General features: G+C 38.8%; 2 long non-coding RNA genes across 2 annotated transcripts; both read right to left on the bottom strand.

Moving 5' to 3' along the window:
- Nucleotides 1-5,190: 5,190 nt before the first annotated feature.
- Nucleotides 5,191-7,211, bottom strand: LOC138926706 (uncharacterized). Its single transcript, XR_011443319.1, has 3 exons — nucleotides 7,061-7,211; nucleotides 6,346-6,988; nucleotides 5,191-5,822 (listed from the first exon to the last, which is right to left on the bottom strand). It is a non-coding gene; the product is annotated as an uncharacterized lncRNA (long non-coding RNA).
- A 6,906-nt stretch (nucleotides 7,212-14,117) lies between these two features.
- LOC108127913 (uncharacterized) lies at nucleotides 14,118-17,606 on the bottom strand. The gene is made up of 4 exons (XR_011442583.1): nucleotides 17,592-17,606; nucleotides 16,040-16,192; nucleotides 15,327-15,969; nucleotides 14,118-14,801 (listed from the first exon to the last, which is right to left on the bottom strand). It is a non-coding gene; the product is annotated as an uncharacterized lncRNA (long non-coding RNA).
- Nucleotides 17,607-19,705: the final 2,099 nt, after the last annotated feature.

The following is a 19,705-nucleotide window of genomic DNA, read 5'->3' as shown; positions in this document are numbered from 1 at the left end:
TAACGGAACCTTTCCTGATCCTTATATCTGGCCCCCAGTTCTCTCACATTGAGCGCGCCAGAAAGAGAGGGTTAGTTTCGTACATCTCCAAGTTGGAGCGAGGCGTCCATATCGCGCTCCCTGTTGTTGAATTCGGCACCCTACCTTTGGGTTAAAGCATTTCCGACTGCCGTTGCGACTAAACTAAATGATTTTCCTTGGGACCCCACACCGTCTGTCCGTCTGTCCGTCTGTCCGTCTGTCTGTCTGTCCGTCTGTCTGTTTCTACGCAAACTAGTCTCTCAGTTTTAAAGCTATCGTCTTGAAACTTTGCACACACCCTTCTTTCCTTTGCACGCAGTATATAAGTCGGAACGGCCCGGATCGGCCGACTATATCCTATAGCTGCCATATAACTGATTGATCGGAAATGGTATAACTTTGGTATTTTTAGAGTTAGAGAGTTCAAATTTTAGGTGAGAGCAATTTTTGGCAAAATAATACGACATGCCAAATTTCATAAGGATCGGCCGACTATATCCTATAGCTGTCATATAACTGAACGATCGGAAATGACCCAACTTTCGTGTTTTTGAAGATAGAAAGCTGGAATTTAGTACAGACTCTATTTTTGGTCAGTTGATCCAACCTACCAAATTTCATTAGGATCGGCCGACTATATCCTATAGCTGCCATATAACTGAACGATCGGAAATAGTTTTTGGTAGAAATATCAACTTTCGTATGTTTGAAGATAGAAGCTTGGGACTTTTTTTAGATTTTGTATTGTAATAAATTGGAGTATATATTCCTATTCCCATAAGGATCGGCCAACTACATCCGATGTTTGCGATATATATCCGGTTTTAACTGCAAGGGTATATAAACTTCGGCTCCGCCCGAAGTTAGCTTTCCTTTCTTGTTTTTAAATTCTTTTTAGCGCCAAAATCTACGTTTGGGCACGATATTTGGTGCTTCTTTGACAAAAACCTTGGATGCACTGATAAATATTCTTTTTCACAGTCGAACGCGACATTCGTAAAGACATTTGTCATTAGCTCATAGGAAATTCGCCCTTATTAGTAATCGCATCGTGATTTTTACATATTTTTCATATTCTTTGAATATAAATGGAGATTTAGAAAAGCGAATATCAATGCTCAGTGACTCTCTTTAAGAAAATTATTCAAAACAAAACGAGCATTAGAAACGCCCAAAGCAGAACTTTCGCACTTGGTCTACTTTGCATTGAAATATTTCAAAATGTGTTATGAATAAACATAAAATTGGCTTACATTAGTTACATTTAACAAATGCATGGCACGAATATGGAAAAAAACATACTTTTAGGAACTTTGCATTTTTTGGCTGGGGTTGACCTTTCTGGAGAATTTCTCATATATTATTATTATACAATAATATTATTTTTTGGTTTGAAAGACATTTTATGAAATTAAGTCGCTTTTGAAGAGAGGTACCTAAATACTCAACGTGTGAGTTCCATTTGTGTTTGTTAATAAATATGATTTCAAGAATTTTTATTTGGTTCACATTGGGGAGTTGAAAATATCCAAAGGACATTGCATACATTGCATTGCAAACAGTGGTGTTTGTTGCAAATATATTTGCTTACATTTTGAACGGAAAAGACTGGCGCCTGAATATCAGCACCAATTTAAAATGTCGTTGACCAGTTGATCTTAAAAAATATATTTATTTTTGGTTTTGTCTAGTTTAATAATAAGCTTAAAATCGTCAGCATATAATGTATTGAATATGTATTTATGTTTTTACGAATAAACAAAGTTAAAGTGGATCCAAGGTGAATGTCTTGACCAGATGGATTAGAGAGTCTATTTTTCTAGACAGTTTTTTGATGGTACGGTTACTACGCTGGACAGCGCCGAGTAGGTCCTCTTCCATTGATGAGTCTTCCGAGGTAGATGCTCCAAAAGACATGGCCGAATTATTAAAACCTTCAATCTGGTATACAAAAGCGTCATCAGAGGAGTAGCTGGAGTCAAGTTGGGCCGACGCAGGCGTCCGGCGAGAAGGCTTTAACAGCTTAAGCGCTCGGCAAGATGTCCTAGGTGGAGACTCAGGTAGACAAGAGGATGGACTGGAGACATGACGCTGTGGTAAGGAGCAGCTGGAGTCAGGCTTGGCTGTCGAGGGCGTTCGGCGAGGTGGCTTGGATAATTCAAGTGCACGGCGAGATGTAGTTGGTGGAGACTGTGATTGACGGATGGGTGAGCTGGAGTCACGGCGCCGGGGCGAGGAGTAGCCAGGGCCAGTATGGGCTAGCATAAGCGATCGGCAAGGTTTCTTTGATGATTCAAGCATACAACTTGATGTTGTAGGTGGAGACAGGGCTCGGCGAGGAGATGAGCTGGTTTCGCAGCACTGAGGTGGGGAGTAGCTGAAGCCTGCTTGGGCAAGTATTTGTACCCAGCGAGATGACTTTGACGATTTAAGCTCTCGGCTTGATGTTGTTGGTGGTGATATGGATTGAGTAGTCGATGAGCCGGAGTCGCGGCACTGGGGCGAGGAGCCAGTGTGTGCTAAGGGCATACAGCGAGGTGACTTTGATGACTCAATCGCACGACGAGACGTTGTTGGTGGCGACAGAGATCGACGAGAGTGTAGGTTGGAGTCGCAAGGAGGCAAGGCAAGGACGAGGCAAGGAGTTAGTGGGTCCTTGGAAGTCATTCAGTGGGGCAGCGGACGATTAGCCAAATAGCAATCCCGGGCTTCTTTAAATGCCTTACAGCCCCTAAAACTGGCAACATGTGGACCGCCGCAGTTAACACATTTAGGGATTTCTGATCTTGGGCGATCGCAGTTTGTTGAGCGGTGGGGGCCGGCACATTTCAAGCACGCGTAGTCGTGGAGGCAGTAGTTTTTGGTATGCCCAAAATCTTTGGCATCGATGGCACATATTAGGTTCATCACGCTGCCTCTGGCGTTCGATAGAGATACGCCTATTTCCAAGTTTGTTGATAGCGAGAAAGGTGTTGACCCGTTCCATATATCCATTGGTGTGCGGTCTCGATAGGATTTCAGGTTCTTGATGAAGCAGATAGTAAAATTTAATTTTCCAAACTCTCTTTGGATGTGAGAGATAGGGGTGTCGTGGCGAAGCCCACGGATTATGAATCGACGATTATTGTTTGTGTGGTGAAAGAATGAATGGGCCTGTAGGCCGGCATTGTAGAGTTTTGATAAAACACGTGAGTGTTCTTCCTTGGTGTTGCAGCTTACTTTGATTCTGTCACGGTTTAGGCGAGTGATTGCGTGCTGCCGATTCACTGGGGGACGAGGATTTAGAAGGCTTCTAATGTCTTCCATGGATGCGACATTATACACAATAATTGGCGCAATAAAAGCCTCCTGGTCTATAGAAGTATCCATTTCTAGATCGTGAAAGTACTGTACTTTGAATTTTTTGCGACTGAATTCTGTTGAGGTTTGCGAGCGAATGGAAGGCAAAGCCAAAATTAAAAAGTAGAGTTGTAGCTTAATGAAGGCAATAAACTACGCATTAGAGAGATGTAAACGAGTACAAAGAGCGAGTCTTTAGAGAGAGAGTGAGTATAGTTGACATGTGTATGTGACACGCATAGATGCTTATATGTGGGAGTTTCATGGATTAAAAGGAAGAAACTAAGAGAGCCAGCAATAAGGTTTAGATCATCAGCATAAGTATTCATAAGACATTCATATAAGTAATTTGTAATCAATTAAGTAGCAGCAGATGTAGCATTGTTAGATCCATTCAGTTTTATAAGGAATTAATTCCATAATTCTGTAATTGAGTCATAGGCATACAGAAGGTAAATGTTATAAAAATGTTACTAAGATTCACATTATAAGATATCCAGAGTTTATTGAAAATGGTTTATTGGGATAATTTCCAGTATGCAAGTCTTAGTGGAGAACTAGTGTTATTTAAAAAAAAAAGGAAATTGAGTGATGAATAATTGTGTGCGTTGAGCGTTAATTATCAGTGATAGCTAAAGGCAGCTTGGGGCCAGCAATAACTGTGTGTAAGAGAGTGATGAAGGAATCCAGTTTCTTACCCAAATCTCCTACAGAGGACACACTCTGTTTCATTAATAATAGAAGGTCATCATTTGCTGGCAAAGGAGTGGTCCAAGAATTTTGAGGACGGCCACTTGGAGTAGTTAGGGCCACTTGGAGTATATGCACTAAGTTGTAAGTTGTCTTGTAATGATTTCGGCTAATTTTTGGTACGGTATCACAAACAAAACCTGCAATATGTGGGTGGTGCTTGTAGTTCAAACAGAACCAAGTTGCAAGATCTTCTGCAAGGTTCAGAGGATATACCTTAGGGACGTATGGATTGGAGTGAAGGGCGTAAACAGCTGAAGTTCAGCTGAGCAGAAAGTAAGGTCGATGTGAGTAAGAGAATTATGCGTTTTGAGATGGGTGGGGCTTTTTTCCTTAAGTATTATGTAGTTCGAATCTGTGATAAATTTTCTTAATATGGTACATGTTTTATTATTTTTTGGAGAGCCCCAGCATTGGTGCCAGGCGTTAAAGTCGCCAGTAATCAATGTAGGTTTATTATTAGGTGGACTGAGTACGGAATGAAGACTTCTAACATTTAAGATAGCTTTAGGTTGGAGGTATGTTGATATTATGTTAATTTTTTTCCTAGAGCATATTTCAATAATAGAGCGTCAAAGTCGAATCCTAAGATGATTTCTTTAATGTTTAAACTCTATTGTTTTGTGTATTAGAATTGCCACACCACCGTATGACTGTGAGGTGTCGAGTCAAAGCATTGCATAACTTTTAGGGATAGCATAAATATTGCTTTGCATTAGGTGTGTCTCTTGTAAGGTTATTATTGGCGGGCTGTCTTTATTTATCAAAGTCTGAAGTTCCTTAAAATTTCCAAAAATCTTCAACAAAAAATGTCCTTGACGCTTGTATGAGCACTACCGGTCATTTCATAGCTTCCAAGGAATGGGACGAAATGATTCATTGGTTTCCAGGTGGACTAGGATTTATGGTAACCTAAAAACATAATCATTTGTGTATGGAGTGAATAGCATCCTCGCGTACACCATTTCACGACAAAACAAATTAGCCTGTGGATGGTACCCTAGATTACAGCAGTAAAAAGCCCCGACTTGAGATGGTATGCGACTGTATTTGCAGATTCTTTATTATATTATTTTAAACATGCAATTATCAGGTATATATTATGTGATTGCTTTATTCAAATTTATGTTTCCAGTCAAAAGTTGTATGTACTGTGATAAATGCTTGACATTCAACATAGAATGTATCGTTATTTTGCCCAAGCTAGTTTCAATTTGACAATCTTCTTGTTTCTTGGAATCATCATTATCATCTCCACATTCCATGAACTGGTCAAAATCTCTTTCAGACTTCTCTAATATATATAAATAATTTTTAAATTGTTCAAACGATATGTATTGCATGTTGGGGCATTGTTGTCTCATTGTTAGGTGATGTTCACATCGAGTATCGAACATCCAACGACGTGGAGCTAGCGACTTGATTTGAGTGTATTCTAAATTTTCTTTAATGTAAGTTGGTTCGTTGTTTGTGGTTATTACTAAGGTGCTACAAAATAATGCATCCTGAATAAGCTGTGTTAGTTTTGGTAGATTAGTAAATTCATTAAAAATTTTGCTAAAGGTGCCTGTATTGTGGCATTCCAATTTTTTAAACTTGTCCAACATTGTTGGAGACATAAAAGCAAATCGAATATTTTGTAGGATTTTAGCTGTGCTGGATCTGCGACATGGCCACAAATGATTAAGCCACATAAAAGAACTGTATAATAACTGAAACGACACAAAATAGAAGGTTTTTTTTTTCCTTCAAAGAAAAACAAGAAAGGAAAGCTAACTTCGTGTGTATCCGAAGTTGATATACCCTTGCAGTAAAGATCGGATATATATAGCAAAAATCGGATAAAGTTGGCCGATACTCATATGAATACGAAGATTTAGTTGGCCGATCCCTATCCCGGTAATTTGTTAGATCAGTTGACTTGAAGTACAACCCATAGAAAAGATAATCTCTCTAACTTTAGAAATACCAAAGTTTTGGCATTTCCGATCAATGAGTTATAGACAAATGGACAGACAGACAGAGAGACGGACACGATCAACTCAGGAGTTGGTCCTGATCAAGAATATGGGGTCGGAGAAGTCTCATATACTGCGTTGGACTTTTGACCAGAATTAGAATCCCCTCTGCAAGGATATAAAGTAATATAAACTATATATATAAATAAATAAAAAGAGTTTTAAAAATAAAATGGTATACTTTTTTGTTACTTCCTTTTCCTTCTAATTAACTCACCTCCATTTCTGAGTTTACTGCCAAAGAGCTGGATGCTAGCAAATGGCACACCTGATTTTCATTGAGGCAAAGAAACTCACGACTGGATAGTATTACCAAAGTTGCTTTGGATATGCGGCTAGCCATCAATTCGTTAATTTCATCCAGTTCATAGGCGTGGCGCTCTTCAAACATTATATTAAATGCTGAAAAATTAGTATAGATATGACTATTTAGAACGTTCCAGGCATGCTCAAGAAGCTCAGTTATTTCCAAATATGATGCAGCTCTGAGAACTTCGGGCATATTAAGCATGGGTATTTTTCCCATTTCCGAAATCATCCATTGATAAACATTACTAAAGCCATTTGGAGACAATTGACGTGTGGAAATATTCAAAATATTTTTTTCCAAATTTTTAAACATTTGTTTTGAGTAAAGTTTTAAAATGATTGCGTGGCACATGAAATAATGATCCCTTATATTTATTATAGTGTCAGTGTGTCTATTGGCTTGAATGTTTTTTACCACAACAGTGGCTGGTGAAACTTTGTGCGTCAGTAAAATTATGTTGTCTTCTTTGTTTCGTTTTACATTGATATCACCTAAACTTTTTTGCACCTTGGAAAGCAACCTACATTCGTTTTCAAATTTTGAATTAGTCCTTTAGAGAAAAAAATAATAATAAGAATTTAATATCACATTAAATGAGTAGTTCGATTACTTCATAACTTACATGCGAAAGTGTCCTGGCCGTGGCTCATTGGAGAGTGTAGTCAAATATGGACGACTTTTGTGCATTTTGCTGATATTTCATATATGTATGTCTAACTTTGTTACGATGATTGTTTGAATCAGAAATTGTTTGAATTGGTTACTTTGTTATTACCTAAAATATTTTTACATACACTAAACTAAAACAAGAAAGGAAAGCTTCGGGCGGAGCCGAAGTTTATATACCCTTGCAGTTAAAACCGGATATATATCGCAAACATCGGATGAAGTTGGCCGAACCTTATGATTACATCACAATAAAACCAATTAATTACGATGAAAAATCTAAAAAAAAGTCCCAAGCTTCTATCTTCAAAAACACGAAAGTTGGGTCATTTCCGATCGTTCAGTTATATGGCAGCTATAAGATATAGTCGGCCGATCCTTATGAAATTTGGCATGTCGTAATGTGTTGCCAAGAGTAGCTTGGCTCGTGTCAAATTTAAACTCTCTAACTTTAAAAACACCAAAGTTATACCATTTCCGATCAATCAGTTATATGGCAGCTATAAGATATAGTCGGCCGATCCGGGCCGTTCCGACTTATATACTGCGTGCAAAGAAAAGAATGGTGTGTGCAAAGTTTAAAGTCGATAGCTTTAAAACTGAGAGACTAGTTCGCGTAGAAACAGACAGACGGACATGCTCATATCAACTCAGGAGGTGATCCTGATCAAGAATATATATACTTTATAGGGTCGGAGATGTCTCCTTTCCTGCGTTGCACACTTTTGGACAAAATTATAATACGCTCTGCAAGGGTATAATAAATATAAACATCTTATAAATACCTTGAGGATTTCCAAGTGTTTTGAATGGCAAGAAACGAATCAATCCTGAATGACAAACAAAGTTCGGCTATATTTATTTTCACCACTTATTATTCTTCAAGATTAAGAACAATACATTATAAGCTGTATTTGTAGACAGAACTTTTAGGCGCGAGTTACCAAATGGAGGGAGTGGATTGATTTTGAAGGTGTTTTAGTGGTGTAAGTATTTTACGATTTGAATTAAATTAAGACCATTGCCTTTGGATTCTAATGATGATCTGAGTATATTCTCCCGAAAGGTTTTACAAAGAAGTTTAAAGTAAGACAAAGAATGAATGTGTATAGGCTGCAAAAGTGCCTAGCTCAGCAATGGGCCGGATACTTGTGCTTGCGATGATCCTCCTAGTCAGCATACGACCGAGCGCTGACCGTATTGGGTGTCATCGAGGTGTAGACACGATGTGCAGTGGCAATAGGTCACCGTGACTTCACTGGCTAGTGACGTCGTCGGTAACTCCTCCCCTCCTAGAGTGAAGTGACGGCCAGAGTGAAGGCATGGTCGACACGAGTTGCAGTGTTGTTTCAGGGGTAAAAAGTGTTGTTGGTTGTTTTTTCTCCTGATCAGGATTGAGATTATTGCCATTGTGGCTATTCCTTACCAATAGTATGTAAAGGCGGTCTTCGATCGCTGTCTCGCTAATCTCGTTCATTATCGTAAAATTTTTTTTATTCTAAAGTTACGTTCAAGAGTTCGTTGAATTCACCAATATTGCCTCTGTACATAATAACGTTGATAGTAGTGGGACAGTCTTTTAAGTTATGATCAAAAATGTTTGTCCGGGTTATTTATTGTCACCCTGTAGAAATGAGTTTATAGAAAATGTCCCAGTTGCGGTTAATGTAAGTAACCTTTCTTGATACCTCGATATGGTTCTATTGGGTATCCCTTGTAAAAATGTTCTCTACCGATTCAAACGACTTCGGAGGTAACTGAAAACCGCATCACAAAAGCAACAGACCCAAATCATAACTGTCTATTCCATTATAATAAGTTCTCTCTTCAATATTAAATTGAAAATAAACTTCATACGCGTTTGCGCCATAAGAGAATATCAAAACTATAAATCAAAAATCGTTGCTTTGATAAACACTGGTGCTAGCTTACTGCTGAACTTCTTTGCCACATTATTTACTTACGTTTTATTTACGTAAATTGTAAATTTTGGCGTTTGCTTCATGACACTGATTGATTCTTTCTTTCGCTTTCTTTCGAGCCAACAATAATAAGTCCGGTGTTTTCAACGCTACATCGTCCGTTAAAGCATTTAATATCTGGAGTAGCTCGTAATCTCGGAAACACGACGAAAATCCCGTACTCCGATGCACACTCGACTTTAAAAATGCACTTATCTGGTCGATGTTTGAATCCCAGTTTGTATGATCGCTATCTATGTACGCCCTAATTGCTGCTAGTATAGATCGGTTTACACGTTCGCTCGCCTTAGCTTGCGGTGGATAGGTAGCCGTGAATATGTGCTTGACTCCAAACCGAGTTAAAAATGCTTTAAATTGACCTGACTTGAATTGGGATCCGTTATCTGTTAAAATTGACTCCGGAACACCAAATGTATAAAACACTTGTCTATCTAGGTAGTCATAGATCCTATCGGCGGTAAACTTACGCAAAGGGTGTAGGAAATGAAATTTCCTCCCTTCTTAGACCTAGGGTAAGGTCCTAGCAAGAGACGGTCTTTCCGATACTGTGGGTTTCCCTAACGGTGGTCTCAGTATGGTGTTTGCACTCTTGCTCGTTTTACAAACGGGGCACTCAGAGACGTAGCTACGAATTTGAGTTACCATCCCTGGCCAGTATAAATATCGCTTTAGCTTCTCGATCATCTTGGCCATGCCAATGTGAGCCGAATCGGGAGGATTGTGACCTCGCGATATCACATCGTCAACTAAGTTGACTGGAACGTACAGTTTCCACGCTTATTGTTCGTGCACTTCATCTCCGCTTGATGCTTCTGTCATTTTGTAAACAAACTGGTCGACAATTTTAAAATCCGGTAACCTGTCTTGATTGGCTCTGATCTGTTCTCGTAACTGTTGTATTGCGCTGAATTGAACTCTTCGGAATCTAAGTCAATAATAGGATAGTGGACCATCCATTAGCTCATCTATTGTTCCTTCTTCGCGACGCGACAATGCATCTGCTACGATGTTCTGTGAGCCCTTGCGGTGTTCTATTTTCAATTTGAGTCCGCGTAACTTCAAAGCCCACCTTTCCAAACGATCTCTTAAGTCTTTCTGCTTCAAAAGCCATCGCAGTGCGGCATGATCAGTGACGACTTGGAAATCCAACATAGGATATATAAAAATTCAATATAGGCTCTAAACTTCTCTATTTCTTTTATAACTGCTAAACATTTCAACATTCCGTAACGGAATAGTTGTGTTGGGCCTTCGACAATTTTTCTGACATGTATGCTATAGGCAATTACGCCGTCTTCATTCCTTTGCGCCAACACACATCCTAGCCCGTACACTTAAAAAAACGAACTGTTTCTGGAAGTCAGGCATCCGCAGAATTGGTGACGACGTCAACATCTGCTTTATTTACTTATTCCACTCGGAGAAATCATCTCAGCTGTTTCGCGGAGTTGGGAACTGGAAAACTGACCTTTTCTGGGTCGACTTTCAATTGGCCGTGCCCAATGACATATCCTAAATATCTAATCTCAGTCATGCAAAACTTCGACTTGGCTATATTAATTGTCAGGTTTGGCTTTCGCAAATGGCTTGCGATTTCTTCGAGTAGTTTCAGATGTGACTCGAAATCTTCTGACAAAACTAGAAAATCGTCTAAGTATACGAATACTCTCGTGCGCACGGTTGGTGGTATAACTATGTCCATTAACCTGCACAGAGTTTGAGCCGCAAAGACCAAAAGGCATTACTTTGTACTGATACAATGGTCTGTTGGGAATAGTGAAGACTGTGAACTGTGACTTCTCTTCCATTGGTATTTGCCAGAACGCGTGTTTCATATCTAGTCCCGTAATGTACCTAGCTGGTGGCAATCGACTAAGTATGCTATCCACATGAGGTAGTGGATACGCATCCTTGATCGTGAGTTTGTTTACTTCCCTGGAATCTAAATCGAACCTTGGGTCCCTTTCTAACAAGAACGCAATTGCTACTCCATCAACTCTTGGAATCCTCTATTATTCCTAATGCCAACATGTTCTCTACTTCTTTAAACATCATTTCATCTTTTGCTGGTGAGATCGGCCAATGTCGCTGCTTGACAGGCTTTGCATCACCAACATCAATGCTAAGTTCCAACACCGGTGTTCTCCCTAAACCGTTTTTTTTCATAGGAGGGCAACTGTGTTATGACTAAATCTAGCTCTGCTCTTGTTTAGTCGAAAGCGCGTGAGTTTAAGGAACTTCACGTTTTGACTCCTCTCTGTCTTACTCAATTTCCGATACTAATTGCTCTAGTCCCACAATTTGATCTAGTAATCCGAATTGTCGCCAGAAATCTATGCCTAACTAGACGTCTTTCTTAAGATCTAGAATTACAGAATCGACTCGATCGACTTTCTAAGATTCCGATAGATCTTCGTTCTAATTTTTGCCGTGACGTTGCATAATGCGTCGTTAGCATAATGCGTCGTCTTTGCCAATTCAATAGCTGCTTTGCCCCCTATGCAACTTATGGACGCGCCTGAGTCCAGTAACGCTAGGTATCGGTTCTTCTCTATTTCACTCCCTGTATAAAGCGTGTTATCTGAGTTCAAAATTATCGCCGAGACTAACTACTGCCGACACGTCTGAACTTCCCTCCAAAATCTCTGTATTTTTCTTTTCGACCGTCCAGTCTCTCTCTCACAAGAGTTGACGTTCCCTAGGATCCGTTCTCTTGCTTCCCCATAATTTGCCTCGCGAATATGATAGGTCTTGAACTGAATGGATCTATCCTGTAATGTTTCGTAAAGTTTGTGCTCCTTCTTGAGCGGAGACAGACTTATCGTAAGTTCTGTCTGAGTACTATTATCGTTTTCTATTGTCTTGGATGCGACGCCTTCACGTTGCTCGTTGCATCCCCTCTCTGGTTTTCCGACGGGTTGCATTTTGACATCGAGGCCCCTCATCCATAGCAAAAGATACTGCGGGCGTTGAGACAGTCTGTCAGTCGCATCTGTCTGCGTGTATACCAATTTTGTCAAATGCCTTGCAGAAATCGAGGGAAACAATTTATAGGTGGTTTTTTGTATTAAGGGCCTCTCTAATAAGATAGTCAGTAAACAACAGACTATCCACTATCGATTTTCCCTTCCAAAATCCAGTTTGGCTGTTGTGTAAGAGTTTATGTGAGCTCACAAGCCACCATAGCTTTTTGTGAATATTTTGTCTAGTAACCTAGCGAGACAGTAATTGAGGGAGATTGGGCGATATGAAGCTAGATCTGTCCTATCTTTTTCCGGTTTGAGGAGGGGTAAAATTATACTAATTTTATATTGTTGTGGTATATGAATATGTAGTATTTTGTTGTAAAGTTCAATAAGTCTGTATTTTATGGTCGTAGGTAAGGCTTTAACCATTGGATAGTTGATTCTTTCTAAGCCCGGAGTTTTCCCTTTTAAAGTAGCCAGGGCGGAAAAAAATTCAAGGAAGGTTATGTTTTCTTCTATTGGAGCAGCTTTCTTACTTGGAGGAGGTTATAATGAGTTATTTAGAATATTATTTTTACATGTATGAAATTCGTTAGAAAACTTGTCGTGATGAGAGTCGGTCGACCAGATTGGGTAGAACACATTAGCAATATCTTGTTGATCGGTTAGGTTTTCAAGAGGATTGTTTTGAGTTTTGAATGTCAAGAGTTTTGAATGGCTTATTTTGTAACCGTTGTAACGATTGCTACAGTAGTAACCAATTATGGGGAAGGGCTGGTGTTGCGGCTGGGAGCCAGCGCACGCTATGATATCCGGCTTCGGCTCGTCGGTAAGGGGGTGTTATTTGCCAGTTCCCAGCGGTGCCCATCACAAGTATGGATCTTGATTTTAAATTGCGTGCTCGCGACAAGACATGCTCCGGTAATGAGTCCCGAAATCCCCCTATGGCTAGGGAGCTGCTATCCTTCCTCGGCTAACCCGGAGTCACCCAGGTGTTTTAGGGGCGACTCATATTTGCCCACCCTACCTTAGGTCACTCAGCCCCGCTCCATGCGAGTGACCCCTTTGTCTTTTGGCTTCTCCTACATCCTTAAACTGCCGCTGCGGCTAAAATACCGAATTTAGAACATTATAATTATTTATTGGACTAGACTAATAATGAACATCTTACAAACTATCCTCGAACGCATAACTCAAATGACGACGGACATTTAAAAAGACATTTAGGGCAAATTAACATTAACGAATTAAAACAACAAAAAAAATTTTAGGAAAAAAGGGGAAACTAAATTTTGGTCTTCTGATTGAATAAATATATATACGATTTTATATTCGGGAGATCATGCCATAAAATAAAATAATACATAAAATAGGTTTACTCACGATTTGCCTCTTTAGCATCCCTCGTCGAAAGCGCTTTCGTCGGTGATGAAAGGGGAAGTGGGGGACACTTCACAAATAAGAATTTTCTTTATAAACCTACTTATTTTACATAAAATTTAATAAGGCATGTTTTAAATGTTTACCTAATGTTTAAAAATTATTTAGCAAAAGTTTAACATCAACCAAAATTTTTCCTTTTTGTTTTTCCCACAAAACTTAAAAGTATTATTGTTATTATTAATTTTTTTCTTTTTGTTTTAAATAAATTTATCCTTTGCTAGTTTAAAAATTTTCGCCGTGGTGTCGGGGACCAAAACAATAAGGGCACATTTCTCTTATCTTTTTGCTGGTGGGGCTAAGCATATACCTCACTCTATTGGACTGGGGAAGAACTTGGTCGTCAAATACTTATGACTTCTGACGCACCATGGTTAGTAGAATTTTCCACCAACCATCACTGAACAACACAAAAAAAATATATGGACCGATTCTCCTTGTCTTCGATGGCCTTGTCGCCGGTGCAACCGCCGGTTTACTCCCGCTCGGAGCCCCTCGTCGCGATGAACTAAACACCAATCTTCCCTCTTGTCCGTTCGCTCGTTTGTCTCACAGCGAACTCGCGGGCGGTACCCGATCGGAAGTGCTGGTCGCTGCTATATGCCCGGAGATGATTGAGATAGACTTGAGATAGTATGCGACTGTATTTACAGATTCTTTATTATATTATTTTAAACATGCAATTATCAAGTATATATTATGTGATTGCTTTATTAAAATTTATGTTTCCAGTCAAAAGTTTTATGTACTGTGATAAATGCTTGACATTCAACATAGAATGTATCGTTATTTTGCCCAAGCTAGTTTCAATTTGACAATCTTCTTGTTTCTTGGAATCTTCATTATCATCTCCACATTCCATGAACTGGTCAAAATCTCTTTCAGACTTCTCTAATATATATAAATAATTTTTAAATTGTTCAAACGATATGTATTGCATGTTGGGGCATTGTTGTCTCATTGATAGGTGATGTTCACATCGAGTATCGAACATCCAACGACGTGGAGCTAGCGACTTGATTTGAGTGTATTCTAAATTTTCTTTAATGTAAGTTGGTTCGTTGTTTGTGGTTATTACTAAGGTGCTACAAAATAATGCATCCTGAATAAGCTGTGTTAGTTTTGGTAGATTAGTAAATTCATTAAAAATTTTGCTAAAGGTGCCTGTATTGTGGCATTCCAATTTTTTAAACTTGTCCAACATTGTTGGAGACATAAAAGCAAATCGAATATTTTGTAGGATTTTAGCTGTGCTGGATCTGCGACATGGCCACAAATGATTAAGCCACATAAAAGCACTGTATAATAACTGAAACGACACAAAATAGAAGGTTTTTTTACGTCAAAGAAAAACAAGAAAGGAAAGCTAACTTCGTGCGTTTCCGAAGTTGATATACCCTTGCAGTAAAGATCGGATATATATAGCAAAAATCGGATAAAGTTGGCCGATACTCATACGAATACGAAGATTTAGTTGGCCGATCCCTATCCCGGTAATTTGTTAGGCTTGATCAGTTGACTTGAAGTACAACCCATAGAAAAGATAATCTCTCTAACTTTAGAAATACCAAAGTTTTGGCATTTCCGATCAATGAGTTATAGACAAATGGACAGACAGACAGAGAGACGGGCATGCTCAACTCAGATGTTGGTCCTGATCAAGTATATGGGGTCGGAGAAGTCTCATATACTGCGTTGGACTTTTGACCAGAATTAGAATCCCCTCTGCAAGGATATAAAGTAATATAAACTATATATATAAATAAATAAAAAGAGTTTTAAAAATAAAATGGTATACTTTTTTGTTACTTCCTTTTCCTTCTAATTAACTCACCTCCATTTCTGAGTTTACTGCCAAAGAGCTGGATGCTAGCAAATGGCACACCTGATTTTCATTGAGGCAAAGAAACTCACGACTGGATAGTATTACCAAAGTTGCTTTGGATATGCGGCTAGCCATCAATTCGTTAATTTCATCCAGTTCATAGGCGTGGCGCTCTTCAAACATTATATTAAATGCTGAAAAATTAGTATAGATATGACTATTTAGAACGTTCCAGGCATGCTCAAGAAGCTCAGTTATTTCCAAATATGATGCAGCTCTGAGAACTTCGGGCATATTAAGCATGGGTATTTTTCCCATTTCCGAAATCATCCATTGATAAACATTACTAAAGCCATTTGGAGACAATTGACGTGTGGAAATATTCAAAATATTTTTTTCCAAATTTTTAAACATTTGTTTTGAGTAAAGTTTTAAAATGATTGCGTGGCACATGAAATAATGATCCCTTATATTTATTATAGTGTCAGTGTGTTTATTGTCTTGAATGTTTTTTACCACAACAGTGGCTGGTGAAACTTTGTGCGTCAGTAAAATTATGTTGTCTTCTTTGTTTCGTTTTACATTGATATCACCTAAACTTTTTTGCACCTTGGAAAGCAACCTACATTCGTTTTCAAATTTTGAATAAGTCCTTTAGAAAAAAATAATAATAAGAATTTAATATCACATTAAATGAGTAGTTCGATTACTTCATAACTTACATGCGAAAGTGTCCTGGCCGTGGCTCATTGGAGAGTGTAGTTAAATATGGACGACTTTTGTGCATTTTGCTGATATTTCATATATGTATGTCTAACTTTGTTACGATGATTGTTTGAATCAGAAATTGTTTGAATTGGTTACTTTGTTATTACCTAAAATATTTTTACATACACTAAACTAAAACAAGAAAGGAAAGCTTCGGGCGGAGCCGAAGTTTATATACCCTTGCAGTTAAAACCGGATATATATCGCAAACATCGGATGAAGTTGGCCGAACCTTATGATTACATCACAATAAAACCAATTAATTACGATGAAAAATCTAAAAAAAAGTCCCAAGCTTCTATCTTCAAAAACACGAAAGTTGGGTCATTTCCGATCGTTCAGTTATATGGCAGCTATAAGATATAGTCGGCCGATCCTTATGAAATTTGGCATGTCGTAATGTGTTGCCAAGAGTAGCTTGGCTCGTGTCAAATTTAAACTCTCTAACTTTAAAAACACCAAAGTTATACCATTTCCGATCAATCAGTTATATGGCAGCTATAAGATATAGTCGGCCGATCCGGGCCGATCCGACTTATATACTGCGTGCAAAGAAAAGAATGGTGTGTGCAAAGTTTCAAGCCGATAGCTTTAAAACTGAGAGACTAGTTCGCGTAGAAACAGACAGACGGACATGCTCATATCAACTCAGGAGGTGATCCTGATCAAGAATATATATACTTTATAGGGTCGGAGATGTCTCCTTTCCTGCGTTGCACACTTTTGGACAAAATTATAATACCCTCTGCAAGGGTATAATAAATATAAACATCTTATAAATACCTTGAGGATTTCCAAGTGTTTTGAATGGCAAGAAACGAATCAATCCTGAATGACAAACAAAGTTCGGCTATATTTATTTTCACCACTTATTATTCTTCAAGATTAAGAACAATACATTATAAGCTGTATTTGTAGACAGAACTTTTAGGCGCGAGTTACCAAATGGAGGGAGTGGATTGATTTTGAAGGTGTTTTAGTGGTGTAAGTATTTTACGATTTGAATTAAATTAAGACCATTGCCTTTGGATTCTAATGATGATCTGAGTATATTCTCCCGAAAGGTTTTACAAAGAAGTTTAAAGTAAGACAAAGAATGAATGTGTATAGGCTGCAAAAGTGCCTAGCTCAGCAATGGGCCGGATACTTGTGCTTGCGATGATCCTCCTAGTCAGCATACGACCGAGCGCTGACCGTATTGGGTGTCATCGAGGTGTAGACACGATGTGCAGTGGCAATAGGTGACCGTGACTTCACTGGCTAGTGACGTCGTCGGTAACTCCTCCCCTCCTAGAGTGAAGTGACGGCCAGAGTGAAGGCATGGTCGACACGAGTTGCAGTGTTGTTTCAGGGGTAAAAAGTGTTGTTGGTTGTTTTTTCTCCTGATCAGGATTGAGATTATTGCCATTGTGGCTATTCCTTACCAATAGTATGTAAAGGCGGTCTTCGATCGCTGTCTCGCTAATCTCGTTCATTATCGTAAAATTTTTTTTATTCTAAAGTTACGTTCAAGAGTTCGTTGAATTCACCAATATTGCCTCTGTACATAATAACGTTGATAGTAGTGGGACAGTCTTTTATTTCTAATAGGCCTGTACCGGTGAAGTTGAATTTTTCAGCACACGAAGAAATTATTAGGATGTTGATTAGGACGATGCTTACGCCCTCTGATTGCCAGATCCGTTACTCCTGGTCGGTTTCCTTTGCCCCGAATGTCGCTGGTGTTCCTGATAAGATTTCCGCCAAAGTCTTATCAGGACTTTGATTTATTTTGAGACTTGGGATCCGAAGTATCTTCCCCGTGGCATAGGTACACTATCGCAATTTGTTTAACCTTTTCTTTTACGTAATCTAATTTTGTTTATAGGTGGCATATATTAGTATTAATTGTGGGTTTTTGGATTAAGAAAATTATTTTGGCTCGTTGGCTATTGTTTCAGTGTTAAATATTTTATATAATTTGATATCGTTTTCTAACTCAAAGTTCTGTTTCTTTATAAAAATTCGAGTATATTCTATTTCTTTCGTATTAAAAATGAATTTTAGTTTGATGAGGAGATTGCTCTCCGCTATGTTTTTAATATTATTGGTTAGTACACTCTTATTAAAGTTAATACAATTAAAAAATTAAAGAAGATGAATCTGTTTTTGGGTTTATACAGGGTGACAATAAATAACCCGGACAATTTTTGAAGCAATCTATTATAAATGTATTATGATGCTGACCTTAAAAAAATGCATTTATCGATAGCTTGTACTTTTCTAATACAAATATATATACATTTTGGTCTGCTAAAGCTCCAGGTACCTATGCAATAATCGAGCGCCGTCAATTTGAGCAGTCTTTAATGGTTTGGGGAGGAATATGCGCCACTGGCAAAACACCCCTTGTTTTCATCGATCAAGGGGTCAAAATCAATAAGGAAGTGTACCGCCGGGACGTTTTGGAAACTGTTGTGCTTCCTTGGGGCCAGCAGCACTTCGGTGATACGGAGTGGACGTTTCAACAGGATTCAGCGTCAGCCCATAGAGCCAAATTGACTCAGGACTGGTGCAAAACCAATTTCCCGGACTTTATCACATGCAGTGAATGGTCACCTTACTCGCCAGATCTTAATCCGATGGACTATAGTGTGTGGTCTATTTTGGAGCCCAGGGCATGTGCTTAATGCCACATAAGTTTGGAGGCGCTGAAGCAATCATTGCTCCGAGAATGGGATCGATTATCGGAAGAACCTCCTGCGGCCCATTGCGCTAAATTTCCAGAAACGTTTAGGGCTCTGCATCGCAGCCCAAGGAAGCCACTACGAAACCAGCTGAATATAAGTTAACACAATACCTATTTAATAGTTGTGTATCTGCATTTTTTCTCAAATACAGTTCCTTAAAAAGTTATGATCAAAAATGTTTGTCCGGGTTATTTATTGTCACCCTGTAGAAATGAGTTTATAGAAAATGTCCCAGTTGCGGTTAATGTAAGTAACCTTTCTTGATACCTCGATATGGTTCTATTGGGTATCCCTTGTAAAAATGTTCTCTACCGATTCAAACGACTTCGGAGGTAACTGAAAACCGCATCACAAAAGCAACAGACCCAAATCATAACTGTCTATTCCATTATAATAAGTTCTCTCTTCAATATTAAATTGAAAATAAACTTCATACGCGTTTGCGCCATAAGAGAATATCAAAACTATAAATCAAAAATCGTTGCTTTGATAAACACTGGTGCTAGCTTACTGCTGAACTTCTTTGCCACATTATTTACTTACGTTTTATTTACGTAAATTGTAAATTTTGGCGTTTGCTTCATGACACTGATTGATTCTTTCTTTCGCTTTCTTTCGAGCCAACAATAATAAGTCCGGTGTTTTCAACGCTACATCGTCCGTTAAAGCATTTAATATCTTGAGTAGCTCGTAATCTCGGAAACACGACGAAAATCCCGTACTCCGATGCACACTCGACTTTAAAAATGCACTTATCTGGTCGATGTTTGAATCCCAGTTTGTATGATCGCTATCTATGTACGCCCTAATTGCTGCTAGTATAGATCGGTTTACACGTTCGCTCGCCTTAGCTTGCGGTGGATAGGTAGCCGTGAATATGTGCTTGACTCC

Source organism: Drosophila bipectinata, chromosome XL (assembly GCF_030179905.1).
Source record: "Drosophila bipectinata strain 14024-0381.07 chromosome XL, DbipHiC1v2, whole genome shotgun sequence".
Classification (NCBI taxonomy): Eukaryota; Metazoa; Arthropoda; class Insecta; order Diptera; family Drosophilidae; genus Drosophila; species Drosophila bipectinata.
Note: the sequence above shows the minus strand (reverse complement) of the source record. Positions and strands in the feature narration are given on the sequence as shown.